The sequence below is a fragment of the Coenobita brevimanus genome, chromosome 65 (genome assembly GCF_032717465.1).
Source record: "Coenobita brevimanus isolate Jiangsu-jjx chromosome 65, ASM3271746v2, whole genome shotgun sequence".
Taxonomy (NCBI): Eukaryota; Metazoa; Arthropoda; class Malacostraca; order Decapoda; family Coenobitidae; genus Coenobita; species Coenobita brevimanus.
The window spans coordinates 46,756,027-46,778,577 of NC_137018.1; the positions used below are offsets into that span (position 1 = coordinate 46,756,027).

At 40.8% G+C, this 22,551-nt stretch overlaps 1 protein-coding gene across 1 annotated transcript in view; it reads right to left on the minus strand.

Annotated features, from left to right (window-relative positions):
• LOC145405106 (solute carrier family 25 member 32) overlaps window positions 1-22,551 on the minus strand; it is a 51,567-nt gene that overhangs the window by 23,657 nt on the left and 5,359 nt on the right. The gene's annotated exons all lie outside the window — the stretch shown is intronic.

Sequence of the window (22,551 nt, forward strand, 5' to 3'; positions counted from 1 at the left end):
TCCAAACACCCTTGCCCCACCTTACTTGGCTACTCCATTCTGCACGCACGCACCTCCACACCCACTTCATATTCCATTCATTCACTGTCAAACCTCCACATCCACGAACCCTCCATCTCACCCATTAGTAAATGAATAAATAAAATGCTAATAGTAAATTATACACTAAAAATTTAAATTATCCAAATCAAACAACAGAAACTCCCGCTTGAACTCTAAGTCCGGGAACGGCAGACACACTGACACCTGATCAGACCTCTAATTCATAAACCAATCCTTCTGACCATAGTGACATATTGAGTCAAGTTTCAATGACGGATGGGATGGGGGTGGCAAGATACCAGTGACGTACCACACGCAGAAATAACCTGGCAAGGACGGTTCTCGGGAAGCCTCCCAAGCCAGCGAGACATACAGGACATACAGGACAAGAATCAGTGGATGGAAAACACCAGGTCAATCCCCTCCCCTTCCATTCCCTGCTTCGGGAGCTAAAGAGACTGTCCGCGTAAGAAGTGGGTAGAGAAGTTCCATTCCTCACTCATTAGATACACAAACATGTGCATTATGTTATCAATAAAGTCTAAGGAGGAGAAGTTAAATAACTTTGCTGTACACTAACTATATGAAAATAAACCTGGTAATGGCACTGAGAGAGAGAGAGAGGTGGGAGGGGGGAGTGAGATCTGACAAGTACCGGTCTCCTATCCTTGGGCCGTCCTCACGTGAGTACTCTGCATCACGAGATCTTTGGCCCAGTGTCAGACAACAACGCTACTGTACCAATAATCCCCCGCAAAGAAGTAAAGGTATGTCACGTAGCGCAAGTGTTTCCAACTGGGGTTCTTGGATCCCTATGGGGCCATTTCAGGGTGACCGCAACAGACTACGAGAAGCTTAACATTTAAATTAAAAACTGATATATGAAACTTTAATCCTTTACCATGGTCCAAGTGAGCATTTTTTTTTTTTTTTACTGTACTTGAGCTGCAAAACGTCAGTTTAAATAACATGCCACGAAAAAGATTCGAAATTAGTAAAGTCCATATTACAAAACACCTGAAAATAATCCCTCTCATATAATGAATTAGTGAAATTACAGTAAATGAGGCCAAGCCCAATAAATATATCTCCTAAGACTGGAAAAAAAAATCCAGAAGTGCTGAGTCATGTTTAAATAAGACCTGAAAGCCTCGAAGATTATTTCAACCTTTTTAGAGGCTGGGAAGATGTTAGGATTATTTAAAACATTAAAAAGGTATTAAATACTTTAAACAGAATACAAAATCTTCCGAAAAAAATGTACTTTTCTTCAAGCGGAACCAAAATTAGATAAGATACCTTGAAAACCAAGGAAGTGATTGGGTGTAGTAAGAAGCAGGTTGGCGTGAGTCCATTGTTGAGGTGGCCTGTGATTGGCGCCTCGAAGGAGACGGCGGCTCGGCCCACACTACTCGCGCGCTCATTGGCTACTACTTTTAGAAACATTTACACAATAGTACCACTTCAGAAGCATTATAATTATAATTATTATTATTTTTTTTTTACTATAACTAGCTTATCCTGCATTATCGTATAGAAGAAAAATCTGATCCCGCTATTACCCATTCACGACCAGGTTTAAAGCATCCCAAAGCTTATGCAATATTTTAATCTTTTAACCTTCCCATGACCTTGTCCCATCTTCGTATTTTATTTTATTGCACCTCGCCCCAGATGCTTTTATTCAGCTGGTCAAAGCAGCATGAGCACTGTTAAAATCGAACAACCGTACCGGAGTATTTTATTTCAGCTAGCGCCAGAATATTAAACGTACAACGGTACCATATATACAGTATATATACGCATCAATCTAGCACACGTCTAGGATATCGGCAGAATGAATGTAACACGAATAACAACCAAGTTTGGTGCGTACTAGTGTTTTGTGTGTGTGTGTGTGTGTGTGTTAGAAATCTTAGATCATGTTATGCATTTTCACACTGAAATTCAACTTCGGAAAGGTTCCTCCTATTTGTATGTGTTAATGAAAGCTGTATCTAATCCATCCACTTCGAAAAATATCTCCATGAAAAAAAAAGTCGTTTGCAGGATGGAAAAAATAAGCTAGTCATCAGATGAAAGGGAGCAACAATGAAACACACACACACACACACACACACACACACACCGGTCTACCGCAGGTTCAAAATGCGGGGATGGAGACCAAGTATGATGCAAAGACGGACAGGGTGAAATGTTTTCTTCCATTATTCTTGACCTCTTTAATCCGGTGACATGTTTTTCCTTTTGTTCTCGCTACCTCTATGATTTTGTTCAGCTTTAGAGAAATTTTCTGAACAGGAAATGTCAGATACAGACTTAAACTTCACACCAGCCACAAACTGAACAAACTGAATTTGCAAAGAATAAAATACGTCATGGGAGTGACGAAGTTAACTGGTGCACAAGTATATCGCATCCGAGAACGCTGGCTAACTGTGATGGCGAGCAAGAACAAGACAAACAAGTTGTGTTGGACTGCATGAAGAACTGAAGTGAGGAAGGACTGTTAAGAGCTGTGAGACTTGGTTCCTTCTGGACACGGCAAATCAACTTTTATTCCTGCTACCGTCGTCTCCGGTAACCCTATCGTGACGTGATCTCCCTTAACTTCTTCACGAGAATTCTGTCCCTAAATTTAATACAAAGGTCTGGCAGCAATTAAAACAATATACATAAGCCATCGTACTGAGGGGGTTAAGGGAGACTGATAACATGATGGTTTGACTACGAGGCCTACTCCTAAAATAAAATTCTCTAGTGGCTTGCAAGAATACAACACAAGCAATCTTAGCACAGGAGTTGGAGTAACTAACCGACACTTTTACATGGCGTGAGATAAATAGTCAGAGGGGATAAATTGAAGATATTATGCGGGCAGAGATGGAGTCAAGGCAAATACTAAAAGGTTCACAAATACTTTTAAGACTATACAGTAAATCAGATAAAAAGGTCCGAACACAAAAGTAGCTGTGATCGTCCTAACCTCTTCCACTATACGGAATGGGGCGGACAGAAACCAGGAGGAGGAAAAGAAAATAGCCTGTACTGGTGAAGCGTTAATTGTTCAATGGCATGGACTAAACAATTAAACTCAACCCAATAAAATTTTAAGTACAAGAATTATGAAATTGTAAAGATGTAACGATGACTTTTTGGCACTGCGTATTTCTGGATAGAGGTAATAAAATAGTAAACAAGTGTTTCGAATAGCCAGATAACTACTACTACTACTAGTTATCTTAGGCTATTAACAATGAATTAACATGATGGGTGGAGGAGGAAGTGAAGAGCTTTGGTGATAAGATAAATGGGATACCAGAACACCTGACACCTGCTTTTGGAGAGAGAGAGAGAGAGAGAGAGGAGGGGGAGCAGTAGTAGTAGAGTATCCAGAAACGAGAACACATGAAGGATAACTATCAAACAGCATGTCTTGCGAATGGACCACAACCATTCAGGCCAGGGAAGCAAATTTTGTCCATAATTATACCTTTTAGTCATTTTTTTTTTTTTTAAATATCCACGTATTTACGGAAATTTCCTACCAATGTAAAATAAAATTCTCCAAAGGCCATTAAGCGATAAGTATATAATGACAAGGACGTTATCAGTAACAATTAGATCAGTAACTCTATATGAATACAGACGGACACACACACATACAAGCAGAAACCGTATGTAATAAACGAAAGTCAAGCTTCCAGAAGCCGATCCATGATAATTTTAACGACAGCACGGATGTCATCAGAGTATCTGGGGATAGAAATGCTGCTCTGGCAGAAATATACATCACAAATATGAGCTTGATTCGCGTCAGGAAAAATATTGTAACATCGGTTTGCATATGAGGCTGAAACATGGAATATGGGTGTAGCAGAGAGGAAAAGTTTGAATGTAATGGAGATGAGGTGTCTGAGGAGCATGTGTGGAGTGACGCGTATGGATCGAGTGCGAAATTTTGAAGTGCGAAGAACTGGAGTTGTTCAGGAGATGGCTGGTAGAGTTGAGCAGAGGGTGTTGCGATGGTTTGGGCATATGGAGAGAATGGATAATGAGCGATTGGTGAAAAAGATAACTAGATCTGATGTGAGAGGTGTAAGGCTGAGAGGAAGACCACGAATAGGATGGATGGACAGTGTGAAGAGAGAACTGGATGCGAGAGGGATGTCTGTTGAGCAAGGAAGAGTGGCTGTGCGTGACAGAAATAAATGGAGAGAAATTGTGAATGAATAAGTGACGACGCAGCCCTGAGGGGATATTCTCCCGCATTTGGTCTGATCAGCTAGTCAGGTCAGGTGCGGGTAAGGGGATGGGTCTGTTATGATGTGGCAGGGGTAAACCAGCTCTGCTGTCGGGCCCTGCTGCGGATGTCACTGATTGCATTGCGCAGTTGACCCTTGTGCGGTGTGGTGCGGTGAGGATCTGTCCGTTCTCCCCTTGGGGCTAAGATGCGAAAGAATGTGTTTGAATGGATGAGTAAATGGGGAGTGTGTCGTCCTGTCTCGGCTACCTCCCTTTCCTTGGGGGAAGTAGCCTAGGTATATATATATATATATATATATATATATATATATATATATATATATATTATACGGTATATAATAAGCTTAATAACAGTGGGGACGTTATTAAGAAGTATCAGCAACTTTACCATCCTTATCATCTGATCATGATAGAAGCATTACTCCATATTACAACAAAGATCATCCCATAACCCAGTCACTACAAGGACAAATTTGTAATATCGCTTCTGTAGTTTCCAGATGACTAACTCGGCCCATGGATTTTCGTGCTAAGAGCCTACAGCACAAGGATCATTATACAACTCTTTCACTGCTATGATTTATTTTTAACTTCAGTTAGGTTCAGGTTATCTCCACGCGACTTTACCCGCAGATAAGCAGGCTCTTCGAACAGTGGACACATAATGTCTTAATCATTCCTTAAAAAATAAAAATAAAAACCTTTCCTCAATAGTATCTTGTTCGAGCTAGAATGACTGGCGTTCACGGGCTGAATATCAGGAGGCCCGTCGCTATGGCAACAACCTTCATTACTTAAGACCGGTGACATCATCAACCTTCATTCTATCCACTTCCGCCCTAAAACTCTAATAAAAACTAACGAGGAATGTGCAGACAATCTAAATTTCAAGGGCTTGATGGATGAGCGGATGGAGTTGTGACCATTATTACAGGTACTTGAGTGATTGTTCTGGTTTTGCAAGGCCATTTCCCTGTTTCTTGATCTCTCCCACCCTATGTAAGTCGGAAAGAAGGGTTAACGTGTTGATAAAAAGGTAATTCCCCAATCCACCACCGCCACCATCTCTCTCTCTCTCGCTACGCTTTATATAAATTGTAAGCGGTAAGGTCCTTGGTGTGTGCTGTTTACGTAAATAGGAAGTGGGAGGGGGGAGGGATATTTAGGATACGCTAAAACGGACACTGCGTTAAAAACCGCAGAGGTCGTAAGCAAGTGGAATACTTTTAAAATCAGATGGTTCTTTGTGTGGCTGCTGCTCAATGTTTGTAAACGATCAATAGCATTAGTGACTGCTTGTCTTCACTTGTAACTAAGGGCAAAATTCTCTCTCTCTCTCTCTCTCTCTCTCTCACACACACACACACACACACACACAATGTAGCATTTCCGCACTCTTTGGGACAAAGAATAGGAGTCGTCAGTTGAACAATAACTTCGTGATCTGAAACACATACATTTTCGTTATCTAAACACAAACTGCAATATCTGCATCGATCTAGGTATGTCCAACGCTGAATCAAGTTAAATCACCCTCTCTCTCTGGTTTGTATCGCGTTTAAGGTGGTCATATGAGCGTCTTCGAATGCTGTGCTTGGGAGCATGAGTGAGCGTGTATGCATGTGATTATATATATATATAGATAGATAGAGAGAGAGAGAGAGAGAGAGAGAGAGAGTGCACCAGGAAGACACGTGGTAGCAACAGCACATGATTCGTACCCTGGACATTTGTTTTGCCCGATACCAGCTTGAAGGTCACCATGTCAGCCCCCTCCCCCTCCACACACACACAATATGGCATACTGTTAACTATTTCATCCACTCCTTCCATCCCTTGATGACACAGTAACAGGCAGGCAAATACAATGCCGATATTAATAATGAACATATTTTACTGACTATGCTACTCTCTCTCTCTGACAAACACCCACCCACACAAACATCTATTTATACATCATCCAGTAACCTCCCTCACACCCAAAAGCAATTCATGTACGCACTCATCCGGTAACCCCCCCCCCCCCGACAGACGGCACCATTCACCTTACCAAATACTGCATCTTTGCATACTCAGCACTAATTGCAGGGGTATTGAAAACTCGTACATTACATTCACATACCGGTACTACAAAACTGAAACTCTGAAAGCCTTTACGTTACTAAAGCCCCAACACACACACACACACACACACACACACACACACACACACACACACACGAATACGCTACATAAAAATTTAATACAACCCTATTTAAAGCGTCACAAAAGATCCGGTTACAAAAATTAAAAATACAAACCCTTCATCTCTCTCGTCTGTCGCCCAAGCCACGAGTTCACTCAAGGTGGCAGCAACATAAATGCCGCGATGTTCGTTATAATGCCATTTCACAAAACACCCAACGAAATGGAACACTCAGTCGAACTCCAAAATCTAAACATTGTTTCTTACATGTCAGACATGGCGATTCCAGTTTGCAATATAACAATACGGTATATACTCGTATATCTACCTTTACCTATTCCAACATAACAAATGAAACCGCATTACAACACGGCCACATAAAGGAGATTTTAGGCTCACAAGGAGACACCAAGTCACGCAGGTGTGTTGTACAACTTTTTCTGGGTCTCATGACGTCACAACCAATCTAGCTCGCTATTGGCTGGCTGTGAGGGTGTGTACCATGTGACGGCGCTCTCTGGTAGACGGCTGGTGTGTGCACGTCGCACCAGCTTACACAAAAAACACGCCGTAACGACGTGGGCCTATTTACCGATTACTAGCTAGGCTGTTAGGGTTTGTATGCTACTATGCGATGCCAGCCTACTCAAAAGGCAAGACCCAACAACTGCTCCACGTGGGTCTACTGTACTTACCGGTTCTACAATAAGATAGTCAAGTCACAAGCCCATTTTATTGCAAACACACGCAACCCCTAACGAAATAAGCTCGACAAGATATTCATATTTTTGTTCTGCACAACTAAAAAAGTAAAACTTTAAAGTGTTTCATTTAAAAAGACTGATGTAACAGTCATATAATCATTACTGTTTAATTTACCAGTTTAGACTGCAACCACAAACACAGGAAAATCTACATGGCACTCATTACTGAAATTCAAAAGGACGTCAAAATAAAATGCTGACAACACTAGATATACATACCTCGAATCGTACCTACTATTTCAGCTGCTGCGCAATGATTGGGACCTTTTTTGGCTTACTATTATATTTACTCCTTAACATTAAGCTACGTGACTATTCAGCCGAGAAACACTAGCACCCAAGACTGTTAACCACTTCGGAAAATTTATTTATTCAACCATTTATGGCGTACTCTTGACACATCCGGATTAATTCAGCTTAAGAGCCTTCAAACTTGTGGTCCTTCATATATCTTCAGTACGAGGCCAATCCAACGCTAAAGAAAATCGTTTGCAGGTATCAAAAATATGAAGTCACTAATCACAGATTCAACTGTGGTTCCCAACTACTTTAAATTTATCGCTATAATAGCTCTCTGGTACTATACTCTGGCTAGTATCCAACAATTTCACTTGGTTTGGGAAAAACCACAGCTAGTGGAGGACAAACACTCGCGACTCGAGCATCTCAAAATAAGATACACTCGCACGAAAAATAGTTTAAACCCTTTCCAAACAGCGCCCCAACCCCACAACCCTGTGGAAAGTCTGATATATGCTTGTGCGTCTCTTCTCAACGAGAAAAAGATAATTTAAATCTATACCAGCCGTTTTTTTTTTTTTTTCCCTCTCTCTGGTAAAACTGCTTAAATTTCTGTACTTCCTTGTCTGCGGCTCAGGAAAAGATTGTTTCAACCCACACCATCTCCGTCCTCATATCTTTCATTTTCCCTTCTTGCAATATTCTATCTACATCTACCATGGAACAGACAGACCTTTGCCTATAGACAAACAACTAGAAGAACTAACGTCTTAAGTGGTATCTTTCATCAAATGCACACCTGTCACAATACTAAATTCCACATGGAACCTACCACCACCACCATATTTTTTCCCTCCTCCTGCACGCGTTATGCCTACTTATTTTTATACCTGTGCTTTCTAAATGATAATATTAAAGCCTGCGAACACCCTGCTTGGTTAGAAAAAAAGATCTCTCCTACCTCGTTCAGAAGAATAAACCCCCTTTTCTGTTTTTATCTCTGAAAACGATGCCACTTAAATTTATTCTCGATGTTTAAACCCTCTTACGCTGCAGGAACATTGCTTAGTGATTGGTCTTTCACTATAACTGACATCATTAATGAACTATTTTTTTTTTTTCGTTTGTACATCACTTACCGCAATACAATCATCGTTACCAGTACTGTACAGATACACACTCGCTTGGGTATTTAACATACACTACCTAACGATTCTGTTCAACCAAGCTATTTCGGCATTTGTTCTGCCGAGAATCCTAGACTTCTGGCTAATGTCATACGACTTTGTTAAATAAAGATCCTACAGGTCGCAACACCTGGCCACTGCAATGATGAGGTTGTCATTCCTCATTGCATCACAACCTTCAATGCCAATACAAAATCAGTTTCGGCCAAAGTGCACAAGTTCGATTACCATTATCATTCTTAGTCATTCAGAACCCAAGCATGTGACGCAAGACCATCACTCCCACGGCTTTAACCATTAACCTACACCCTTAAAGTTCTGATAGCTGGTACTATTATTATTTCCGTTAAAACTATTTGATTCTACATAACGCCTCTCACTACATCACAACCATATTGCCTGCTGACTGGCTAGTCAAAAGATGCAGACGCTATAATCTACAATCAATAAAAAAATTTGATCCTAGAACTACTATAAGTTAATGCTTTCGTACTTTTCAATTCATAGATATAGTTACAGCCCTGGTTCGAAAAATTTATTTTTAATATTCTCGACTGCCTCCTACCACTAAATTCAGAGCGTTAATGTCTAATTAGAAATATACCATTCCTGGTTTAATTACAAATTATGGCGAGACAATGCCCTCTTGCTGAGAGGGTGTGGACGGGATTTTGTCCAACATTGCAAATTCAAGCGGTCGACTAAGTCTATTTCAATTATTCTACCAACATTCCTGGCTCAATTGCAACCCCATAATGACCTCACAACTCTGATGCCCTCAGATTGGCTCAGAGGAGAGGATGTGATTGTGACTATCGTCGTACGTTCCAAAGTCAAAAGGTCCTCCCGGGGATGGTGGGTTACTGACGTCACTCGCCGGTGCCACACGCTCATTGGTTCCCGCACCTACACACCCCCAGAGACCACCAATCACATCGCGTCCTCGATTTTCTCCCCCGTCGCCCCTCCTCTCCCTGTGTCTTATATAAATCTGAACCTGTTGAACCCTGCTACTACGAAATATTTACTACGAAATACAAACTGAATATCCTCTAACGTAACAGGAAAGTAACCAGGAACATGGAGCAGAAAAGCTCTATTTAAACCTCGCGAATAACGATAAAGGATATAATGCAAAATATGGCTGACACCAAATATTACGAAATCTATCGATCAAATTAACATGAGATTTGGTTACCATTAGCCAGTAACCAGTAACGGGACAGGGTACAATGAAGTTGTGTATAGCAAAAGGTATCTCCTAGACCTCGCATGCTCAGGATTTCTTTGTGTTGAATATCTTGTAGTTGTAATATGAAACTAATTACTGCAGTGAAAACGTTAACCTCCCCCTTATGAGGACCAGCAAATAACTTAAGACGCCTTAATCTCTTGAATAAAACGACGCATTTAACTAGTTTTTACTTGATAATTCCAAATGATTCTATTTAACTCAGAAAACTACCTAACTAATAGAAGATGATCACGACTACATCTAAAACCCCGGAGTTCGAACAGCCTCATCTACGCCGAATAAAATACTCTGCGAATATCCAGTACAAAATGAAGACGCCACCGTCGAGAATGGGTTACTAATATCCAGGATCTAGCTTCACCACTCTTTCGATTCAGTTCCCAGTCGCAACCCGGTCAATCCGCTATTTATACTGAATAAAATCGGGTCTTTGTAGCCTGATAATAATAATAATAATAATAATAATAATAATAATAAAAGTCAAAGGAATGAAGGTGTAAACAGAAAGGGTAAAGAAACTAGTCTTCCTGCCTCCCATTCCTATTTAAAAAAAAAAAAAAAAAAAAATACTATATCCGCCTTGTATGGGAAGAACATGAGAGCTGACTTCCATCGTTAGTTCTTCCTCTTCCTGCAAAAGCAAAGTTACAAGGAAAAGCTAAGGTCAGGGACAACACCTTTAAATCCCCTCTCCTTGGCGCCTCGCGAAAGCGTGGATGTGACAAAGCTGTGTGGGATGAAGCTACGCGCGTCTCGCCTACCTTCTCTCCTATTTCCCACTCTCTTCAGTCAATCGTCAGAAATTTAGTTAGCTATATGAGATGTAGGATGGATGGTGAGATACATACGTAAGAAAGATGAGACACACACGTAGGAAGGATAATGAGATGCACACCTTCCGCGGCCACCACTTTCCAGATTTCGTGCTTTTCCTTTCCCTAGGCCTACTGTGCGTGGATCTTGTCTGAACCGGATTGTTCCAGTCTGCAAGCCTACTTATCACCGGCTTACTGACGGGGACATATAGGCTACCTGAAGTGTTTTAGCTAATTCTTACGGTAAACTAATTTCTAGGTCAGTTAACGCCTCAGATGGCATTTTAGGTAGTCGAGTTTCCACTTTGTTACCTCGTCTGGTTATGAGGTGCCTGGTGGCTTCACGAATGGAGCGTAAACGATATTATACACAAATCAGCCCAAGAAAGTATAAGCATGCGACTAAAAAACCCTGAAGCGCCCATACTGTACACAATTTTATTCTAACCAATGCATTAGAGTCACTGTTAAAATGCCAATCGTATTACGAAGCTGGAAACAGTTAACCACAAGTGTTAACCACGCATATCCTGTAACTAGGTCTCGTCAGGTCCCATTTTAATAATCAAAGCAAGTAAACACACCCTATCACCCATGCATACACTAATAATTTCCGAAGCTAGAATGTAATTCCAGCATTCTACACATCACAGCTACCCCCACCACCACCATTATTTTCCCGATCTCATAAATGGAGTTAACAGGATCCGAAACAGGAAAACTATATTATATATATTGTCCATCGGAATGTCACCTTTCTTCACCCACCCCTGATACACTGGAAAATTCCCGCTGCAAGTTCAAATATGTCCGTCTTTTAATTCAAAGGCTTAATACACTTCACCTACAAACTTATCAATAAGTTTTTCTTTATTTTACTTGCAGAATTTCGTATATAATTCAGTATTACCATTATCGAAAATGCCTAAACCTCAAAACCTATACACTTCAAATCTCACCTACTCGCCATCTTATAAGCTTTCTTAGACCCTACTGTACTACTGTTAATAAATACATCAATCTTTAACAGTTCAATTATTACCACTAAGTTCATAAAACTGCTCGACAATAAAAACACCAGCCAGTCGCCCTACAATAAAACACTAGCCAGTCAGGAAAAGAAAAAAAGCCAATCGCTGAAAAAAAGGTGGAAAAGTAGACCAATCGGAGAAGAGTTGGAATTCACAACCTTAAATCGACCTGACGCGAGCACCAGTGTTTATTCACCCATATATTCTCTCCCTCTCTATGCTATGCATTTCTTGCAGTTATCAAAGTATCTCTAACATATGCAATGAGAGAGAGAGAGAGAGAGAGAGAGAGAGAGAGAGAGAGAGAGAGAGAGAGAGAGAGAGAGAGCGTAGAGAAAGGTAGCTGAAAGTTACACATTCACTGTCAAGGAAGAATATTCGAGTTTAAATAACAATGATTTTCCTACTCTTCAAAAATGAAAACTTCCTATTTATGTCACAGGAGGGTCAACATGAACAGATCCACAGACCTCTCAAAACTAACGACCCCATTTCCTCTACATTCTCGTCAGCTACGGTGATTCTCCACACCTATTCGTATGAGATGGATCAAGCACTGCATAATTTTAATATTCTCTCGTGATTTCGTTCTAATATTGAAAGCTTTAAAATTATTATTACCGAACCATATGCAAAATTGTTCCCCCCCACTCTGATCTGGCAGACTTTCTCCTGCCATCATCCCAGTCTCAAAACCAGTTATTACTACTACCACACAACAGACATACAATCTTCATTTTTTAGTCATCCTGCCATCATCCCAGTCTCAAAACCAGTTATTACTACTACCACACAACAGACATACAATCTTCATTTTTTAGTCAATCACAAAACCATAAATTCATCAAACATCATTACTGACATTACTACGGGTATTAGAACTTGCCATGACTAACATAAGCACTGGCATTACATATCGAGCTAACTAATTTACACTCGCCTTATCATCTGGGGCTGAGAAATGATGGATAAACAATAACAGCATAAAGATTACAAACAGATAAGTACTGAGAAATTTCCTATGCATCGGATTCCCGGCTGACGCAAGAGGATGGCGTGACGTCACCAAAATACTGCAAGTTTATTGGTCGGTCAGGAGGTGTGGCTGAGTCGATTATGGCCTGCTGCGCAAGTGTTCGTCTACGTCGCAACCATTGACCCTATCACCACTCCCTTTACATTATCAATACTCCACTATCCTATCACGGCACCCTTTACCTTATCACTACTCCACTATCCTATTGTCTCTTCTATATATACCTTATACTACTCCACTATCCTATCACGACTCCCTTTACCTTATCACTACTCCACTATCCTACTGTCTCCTCTATTAAGCTCTGTCCATAGCATTACGTTACCGACAATACATGTGTGTGTGGTAAAATCCAACTGGCGGTCAATACCATATAATGAGAAAATACCTCAAAATAATGGAAGGACTTTTGGTATGCAATAATAACATCTAGATCTTATCACACGATGCCAATGCAGTCGATACAAGAGAAAAAGGATAGAATGAAAGAACGGCATAATACACATGACTCAAAGTTCGTGGAACCTTGAATTACCAGCACAAAAACGCCTTACACCCAACCCTTCACCCACTTCACATCCAAGATATCACACAATAGGCATAATACAAAGGACAAAGACCTACCAACAACAGAACTGAAATGAATAGGTATTGCTTACTGGGTTAGACGAAGCACAAAGCTGCAATAAAGGAATTTACATATCTAACACTACGGGCAAACAATACTGTACGAAAATCAGAGATGAAATAAAGCAATAATATTACAAGCAGACAAACTCCGGTAACAATGGTCAGATGGACTGTGAAATAAGCAGTACATAAAAATGAACAACTGTATTCTGAGACAAATGACAGCAGCAAGTTTGTATACCTTTACAGAAACGGAGCTGGTCTTTCCTTCACTTTCAAAACATACCTCATTGTCCACACACCTACAAACAACAAATAAACTGAGGTTAACAAGAGCATACATCAAAAAGCAAACGACAATCGCAAAGAAACATCCTAAATTAAACCCACATCCCTTAAAACAAACGTATAATAAACAGCCTAAAAAGTTCCCAAATCGTGACGTAATAAAATCCTTGGCCCCCAAATTTCACAAACTTTCTTACTGACCATCTCGTCACTCCCAGGCTTTCACAGATACAACAATGAGAAAACACAAGGAAAACAGGTATGTCTTAAAAACCGACCAGAAAAAAAAAAAATCTTCATCCTTTCAATCCGGTAATGCATGTTTTATCCACGTTACTATCTGATATTTCATTAACCGACGGATGTAACTGGCAAGGATTAAAAACTTCAAGCAACTCCTTCACTTATATATATATATATATATATATATATATATATATATATTACTCTAGCTACCTCCAGACGATTATATTAATCCCATCATCCCGAAGACATCTTATAATTTTTTCTATCCCATAGAAGACTTTACAGGGCGAGGTCGTCTTTCCAAATCAATCAAACTAGCTGAAGGTAGCAAAAATAATATAAAAGAAAGTTCGCCGTAATGAAGGGTAAGGGATAAAGCTTCACTGATTCACCTTGATTAAGGCTTTTAATAAATTCCTCCAACCTCCAGATTTTATTAAGCTTAGGAACAGAGGTCGGCAACTACACCCACACTAACAGCTAATATAACAAGCGGGTGGAAAAGATAAAAGTAGGAAAAGAATGCCGGTGGACAAACGACTTTCGCAATACTTCGTGGAACTTTGGGAAGTATCCTGTACGTGAAGGCTCCCGAGAATATAAGCCCTTGACTGGTGCTCATACACACCAAAACACCACTTAATAATAATAATAATAATAATAATAATAAAATACAGTAATCTGCTGTATGAACAACCTCCACCTCAAAATTAGGTGGGACTCGAGGTCGAGATGATGACATTGATGAACTGTGGCTAAAAAAACACCAACCACTTCACCACACCCCTAGCAAAGGAAAAAAAAATAAAAAATAAAAAGTAAACACGAATAAGGAACAAAATTACGAAAGAACTGCAGCAAACAAATGACAATCATCATTCCCAGAACCTTGCTCAGCTGCAAGAAAAACACCTTACCAACCAGTCCACACCGCCTCAACAGCCTACCCACACTATCCAAACTACAACCAATCAATCTTGCCAAACAACCAAGCTAAAGCGGAAGCAACAGAGAAAACCTTTGAAATAAAGAGCTGAGTTTGGAATTGGAGCATCTGGTGACGTCTGGCACTCAATCAGCCGGCCATGACGCAAGCGGCATGAGAGAGAGAGAGAGAGAGAGAGAGAGAGAGAGAGAGGATACTACAGGCACGGTGGCAGTTAAGGGAGTTAAAACCGGAATGAGCCAGGAATACCGCCCTGACCTGACCTACAAGGAAAAGGTCTCGATACACGCACCAGCACCTGAAATCCAATAACCGATCAGGTTCTTGCTACCTTCCCACACATATATTTTCAAGAGTGGCATTCGAACTACGATCTTCACATAACCTTTAAGTCATAACACATAAAAAGCAAACTCTAATAAGGACCAGTAGGAGAGAACTACAGCAACCAACTGACAATCGTTACTCCTTTAACCTTGACTCAAGTACATGAAATAGGCTTTACCAACCACTCCACACCTCCTTCATACCACACCTACCAAACAACAGCCATTCAACCCTGACAAACAATCAAGCTACGGCGAAAAACTCTTAAATAAAAAGCTTGGTTTGGAATTGGAGCATATGGCGACGTCTGGTATTCAATCATCCAGCCATGACGCAAGTGACATACGACAGAGAGAGAGAGAGAGAGAGAGAGAGAGAGAGGGTTGGGGGGATGGAAGATTAGAGTTCGACAAGACAGTGGGTGCAATGGAAGATCAGGAAGTTAACACCAGACTGAGCCAGGAATACCGCGCTGACTTTCCGTACCCACGTACCAACACACTGAATCCAATTACATTTTCAGGAATGGCATTCGAGCTAAGAGCTTCATATAACCTTCATTAAGTCCGACGCAACATAAAACCTCTCCAAAGCTGAATAAAGCTGCCTTACAGTAGGAAGAATACTGGCATAAGTGGCTAGAAGCGCTAAGAACTGACTCCATGTGAAGTTACTGCATGAAAATTTAACATTCACTATGAGGAAGTTATTATTATTATTATTATTATTATTATTTCTTTTTTCACAATTCCCACCAAACGGATTTGAGAGACTTTCCAACACACTCCTTCACTACATGTCTCATAAGCTGAATATAATCATTCGGCGGTGGCAAGCGGCATAAAATGATTCATCATACTTTAAGGATTTCAAGGACGACCCAAACACCGATAAAAAGGGCAAACATCAAAGGGTTCAAACACAGATTAATCAAAAGTACAAAGTTATATCTGCGTATGCACTTTATTCTTAACATTAAAATGCCAGTAATACGTATGCATATAATATTCCTAGTATGAGTGTCATCAATTCCACACACGAGCTTAGTAGCCCTCCCATGGTCAGAACAACTCCAATACTCTATTCGGTTAACGGCAAGTGATTTTATTCAACTGAGTCATGAAGCCAGAGAGAGAGAGAGAGAGAGAGAGAGAGAGAGAGAGAGAGAGAGAGAGAGAGAGACCCTTCAAAGCCTAAAGGCCTATGCTGGTCCCCAAAACAAGGTGGAGTGAGAGGAGGATAAGGTTAGTTTTTCTACTATCTCCCTAGGCCTACACAGCCACACCACAGGTGTACAGGCGGGGTCAATAATCCTTCACACGTCTTGGGTTGAGAAACAATTAAGCAAGACAATAACTTGAATAACAATGGTAAATAAAATCCCTAGGTTTTGGCAATTTCGACCGCTAACATTACATGCACGAAGCAAATATATATTTTGATCTACACATGTATACTTTCAGGACACACTATAACACAAATCTTGTCTTCAGTTCTTCATGTCCTCGCAAGTAGGGCACAGTCCTACATACATACCATCATCCATTCCTCCCTTGCTTCCTATCTTTCACTTATCAACTTCACCCTTCCTCCACTTTCCTTATTTCTTGTATCTCCTCCACCCCCTTTCACGTATAAGCGTCTATGTATTGTCTGTACGTTACAAAGATCTCTCGCATGATCCAACACCTTCCTCTCATACAAATACCTTTATCTTTATTGCTTACATGTACCTCTTCCATATTACCCCATAAAACACCTATAGGGTACCTCCCCTTACGCTGACGTGCAATATACAACCTTACCTTACAACATACACACACACACACTCCACACTGGGCTAATCTTTTCTAAGTAGCCACTCACACTGCTATTCACTCTCATAGGCTACACACCTCTTACTCCCACCTTAATACTCCTTCCCTAGTTCGCTCTCGTACGTCAATAAATACCCTAACCTCCCCACACTTGCTACGCTCGCTCTCAATCTTTATCACACACACACCTGCATGGCTCCCTCGCCCTTTCTCCCTCCCTCCTCCCACCCTTTTTTCTTCCTCCATACTTTCCCTCTCCCTCTCACGTGTTCCGGCCCACATAATACAGCTCCAAGGTGCTGTACTGTCCCTACATCGCACCCACCCTCTCCATCTGTCTGTGCGCGTGCGCGCGTTCAAGGTGACAGATTACAACTGTACCCTTGACTGAGCACAGGCAGGGCAATGTTCAACGGTACTCATTCCCTCCCCTCCTGTGTCGTACTCCCCAATATAGTACATTTTCGTATAAAACTGATTATTCTTCCCCCTCCCCTCCTCAAATGGACCAATAATTCCATCAGCTTGTCAATAGTCATCAATGTCTAATTAAAGCACGCGATGGGGAAGAGAGAGAGAGAGAGAGAGAGAGAGAGAGAGAGAGAGAGAGAGAGAGAGAGAGAGAGAGAGAGAGAGAGAGAGAGTCTTAATGCAAAACACGAAATCAGAAGGATAAGACGGAGAAATATGGCACACAATGAAAATATGGAATATAGGAAAGTTATCACTTAACTGATGAGGGGAAAAAAATCATAAATGGTGAATGCATATAAAATGAAAACAAATACGTGGACAATAGCAAAATCTGAACGGAAAAAATGGAAATTACATACAGTATTATTTTAGTATTTTTAAAATCACACAGAGGCGAAACTCAAAATATAAACTGTGACATTAAAGAGAAATCTTGGACATAAAAACTTAAAATAGTGGAACCCCAGCACTGCATCAGCTGACATGCCGGCCTGGTTTAAAAATACCCCGCTTGCCTCTCCAAAAACCCACCCAACACACTGCAACCCCCTCACACAATCTTATTAAATCTCCACCACACTCCTACCCGCCGATTACACATTCTACACACTTCCTTGACTTCACACACCTCCAGCATCACATCCTACCTTCCACCTTCATCTCTAGCTTCCTTTCTGGTCGTTCTATAGCCGCTGTTGTAGACGTCCATCGTTCTTCTCCTAGATCTATCAAAAGTGGTGTTCCTCAGGGCTCTGTCCTATCACCAATTCTCTTCCTTTTATTCATCAATGACCTTCTAAGCTGTACTTCTAACCCTATCCACTCGTATCCTGATGATTCCACCCTTCACCTTTTCATTCGGTTCCCGAAACGTCCATCTCAGCAGTTACTTCAACAGACAAGGGATGAGGCTATGGCACACCTAATGTCTGACTTGGCTCGTATCTCTGACTGGGGTAAAAATAATCTTGTTGTTTTTAATGTCAAAGACTCAGTTCTTACACCTATCAACCTGACAAAATCTTCAATAGGTGTACCCGCTAATATTTAATAATATTCAGCTTAATCCTGCAACATCCATGAACATGCTTGGGGTTTCATTCACTCGGGACTTATCTTGGAAAGATCATATAGCATCTCTTGTAAAATCTGCTTCCAAGAGATTAGGTGTGCTAAGCCGACTCCGTTCCTTCTGTACCCCTGCACAATTGTTGACTCTATACACGGGTTTTATCCGCCCCTGTATGGAGTACAACTCTCATGTGTGGGGAGGCTCCCCACATACAGCTCTTCTCAATACGGTGGAATCAAAGGCTTTTCGTCTCATGAACTCTCCTCCTCTTACTGGCTCCCTTCAACCTGTCTCTTTGCCGCACTGTTGCATCTTTATTTCTTTTCTATCGCTACTTCAACGGTCACTGCTCTTAACTGTCTGCTTGCATTCCTCCACCTCTACGACGGGCGCGTAGCACCCGTCTAACAGCAAACTCTCATCCCTTTTCTGTCCAACTCTCTAATGCAAGAGTTAACCATTACTCCCAGTCCTTCATTTATGCAACAGGTCAACTCTGGAACTGTATTTCCTGCTAGCTATGATCTCCAGTCTTTCAAACGCAGTGTGTCCAGGCATCTCGAAATAATCGGATCTTGAATTTGTCTCTCTCTCTTGTATCTTGTTTTTCTCTTGGAAGGAACAGTTTGCGGGCTCATGGCCTTTGGTTCCTTCTTAGCATTAAAAAAAAAAAAAAAAAAAAAAAGACAAATTCACTATCTTCCACACTCTCCCACTATCATCCGCATATTCCCCTAACAAACATCGCACACTTAAACCCATTCACAGCACACTTCACACCCATTCCACAATCTACAACTCCCCACCAATATCATACACGACCACCGACTAATTTCCCAAACACACATCCCTCACAATCACCTATAACACCTCTCTGACATACCCACGAACTCTTACATTCACCCATCACTGCGGACATCTCATACCCACCTCACATCACCTCCACAATCACGATACTCCTCACGACCTCTTTAACATAATGCCCTCTGTATTCATTCACCCGTCTACAAGTAGGGCCAACATAATAACACAGCATATCAGCCTACATACATCCAGGGCACGTATATTCTTATTCTGACAATTACCAGGTGAATTTAGGTGGAAAGGGAAACACCTAGCATGCAAGTTCATGCACTCCCCATGACCAATTCCTCTCTCGTACATTACTCTGCCTACTCGACACTCTCCTCTTTAAAACTCGTTTGACTGCAACCCCCCTCCTCCCCCCACTAATTCACTCATTTGTCGGTCTGTATACTCCAATCCCACTCCTCGTATTAACATATTTGCCTACATGCCCCCCTCTCCCCATTCTTTATCATTTTTGTTCGTCTGTATACTCACTCCACTCCCTCTCCCTTTATCGCACATTCATCTGATTGCACCCCCCCTTCTTTCTCCTGGTCCCCATCCCCTCTAGCCAGGATAGCGGCCCAGAATCACCTCTACCTTGGGTTCCGCACCAGAAATAACCCAAACCGTGTCACTGGGACACAACCCTGCCAACTTGAAAGAATAACCTTTTTCTGTTGATGTGATGCATGGTTATCACTGTAACTTGAAGTTTTTTTTTTTAGTTTTTCTTTTTTTTAAGTTAGGAGAATTATCAATGCAGAGGAGTTACTGACTGGCACAGGTCTGACAAACAGACGTGTGCACCTCATAGCCTCTCCCCCCCCCATACTCTTTTTTTTTTTTTTTTTTTAAATGTGCGGAGTAAAGGATATGGATCAAGTTTTACAGTACATTCAAATATGTAAAGAAAGCTTTCCCATTCCCTCTCGATCTCATATACAGTAGAAATTTGAAGAATCTTTATCCACGGACACAATACCGTACATCGCACATCCCCTTACATCCTCCTACAGACACATTTTTGACATAACATCCACAATTATCATAATACATACCCCTCCACATTTTTTTTTTTTACTTAACACATACACACCTTCCTCTAAACCGTTCCCAATAGACAAACAATTTTCAGGAATTTTCTTTATACAGTGACTGCTACACACATCCTCCCGAATCTTAGCTGCGTAGCCATGGGGAGCCCGATCCCACCCGTTAGACCCAGGGCCCTCCACTGGCTTTCCACATGAAATTTCAGAGCATCCACTGTGTGTACATTGTGTAGTTATGGATCCCTCCAATCTACAGCATGGTTCCATTTTGCCCCCATATTTCAAAACACACACACACACACACATTACCTTGAAGTTATTTTTTTTCATTTTTTGTTGTTGGTATACTAACACAAACATATATACAGTACATACACACCACAATCCTCACCTGATACTCATCACTCTCGACATACTGAACTTTCGTACTACTAATTCCTGTACAGGGTGTGAATATGGTCGAAGTGACAGAAAAAGGTGAACATACAAATTGTGTGTGTGTGTGTGTGTGTGTGTGTGGTTAGCAAGGTAATATGAACCACAGCCAATGTGAAAAGTTTCCAGAGTTCTCATCAATTAATGAAATAACAAAAATGGAAAAGTAATGTACATGCTCAACAGAAATGAGGCACTTTCAACAAAGTGACTGTTCGACTGGTGTAGCATACATGCTCAGAGATTCCATGGTACTTTTTCTTATAGTGCATTTTTTTCCCCCTAAACTGATAAAGATCCCTAACCCCTTTCACCTCAGCTGATGGTCCAATGCAGTCAAACACAAAGATCAAGCTGACAAGTAACAAAAATGACTCATTCCTAACCCATATTTAGAGCTCATCAAATTTCATGCAACCATGACTAAACTGTATTCAAGTTGTGCATGTGGTCAAGTTTCACCAGGCGAAGAAAAGACTAGAGTGCTTTAATATGCATATTACACCTTGCTGTGCTATTGCACAATAGGTATATTATTACCCTTAATATCTATACTGTAAAATATGAACAGCTTCCATTAGCAACACATGAAATGAACTTGCTACATATTGAAATAAATCAGTACAGAAGGTAAAAAGGAAACTCCTACTCTCATGAGAACATGACTCTCCGCTGCACAAAACCACTCCAAAGCCTCTTAGAGCTGGCACCGAAAATATTACCCAACATAACTAGGAAAACAATTCAAGTCAATACAGTATAACGAAGATAATGAGCACTAGGTGTCATTAGAAGTTTTACTCTGGTACGGTAACACGTATGTGCGACTTTTTGTTACAAGGATTTTTTAAACAAAATAAAAAATTATATAACCAAAAGAAATTCAAAACCATATATTTTTACGTGATGGACTCATGGAATTCTGGGAGGCAAGAATGAATGAATATTCAGCAGATGAATAAGTGTTTATCACTGTAACAAACGGTCATCATATCATCCCATCTCAGTATCCTAAAACACAAGGTGTGGGTAAATGCTACTAATACCTATACATATGGCAGATAGGGGATACACATATGGCCATACTCTTGCAACTGAGAAGGTTAAGGTGTAAGCAAGGCAACTGCCTTTTTTTTTTTTTTTTTTTTTTTTTTTTTTTTTTTTGTAAACAACCGTTAGCACTAAATATAGCTGGTCTATTTAAAAACATATTACAGAGTGCATTCAGCTGTGAAATATGGGAGACTAATAACTATACCCAGGCTTCAGTCTGCTGCAAGAAGGTGTCCAATCCCTGCATGGCATATGTACTGAACTTTACCTGTACAATAGCCCCACAGAAGCAGCTGTTTACCTGTGGTTGATGGGTCTGTTTACCTGCAGACCCGGGTTAAGCAACAACACCAATGGGGTTCACAAACAACTAAAAAAATGTGGGCCTGCTTACACTTTCACAATCTCTGTTTTACCCTTTCAGTACAATGACATCATTCATAATGCCATCTTCCTGCGCATTATTTTAACTAATGTTAGGTGATACTTTTCACCAACTGATGGGGTTAGGAAGTACAGAGTATGATGAAGTCTTCTG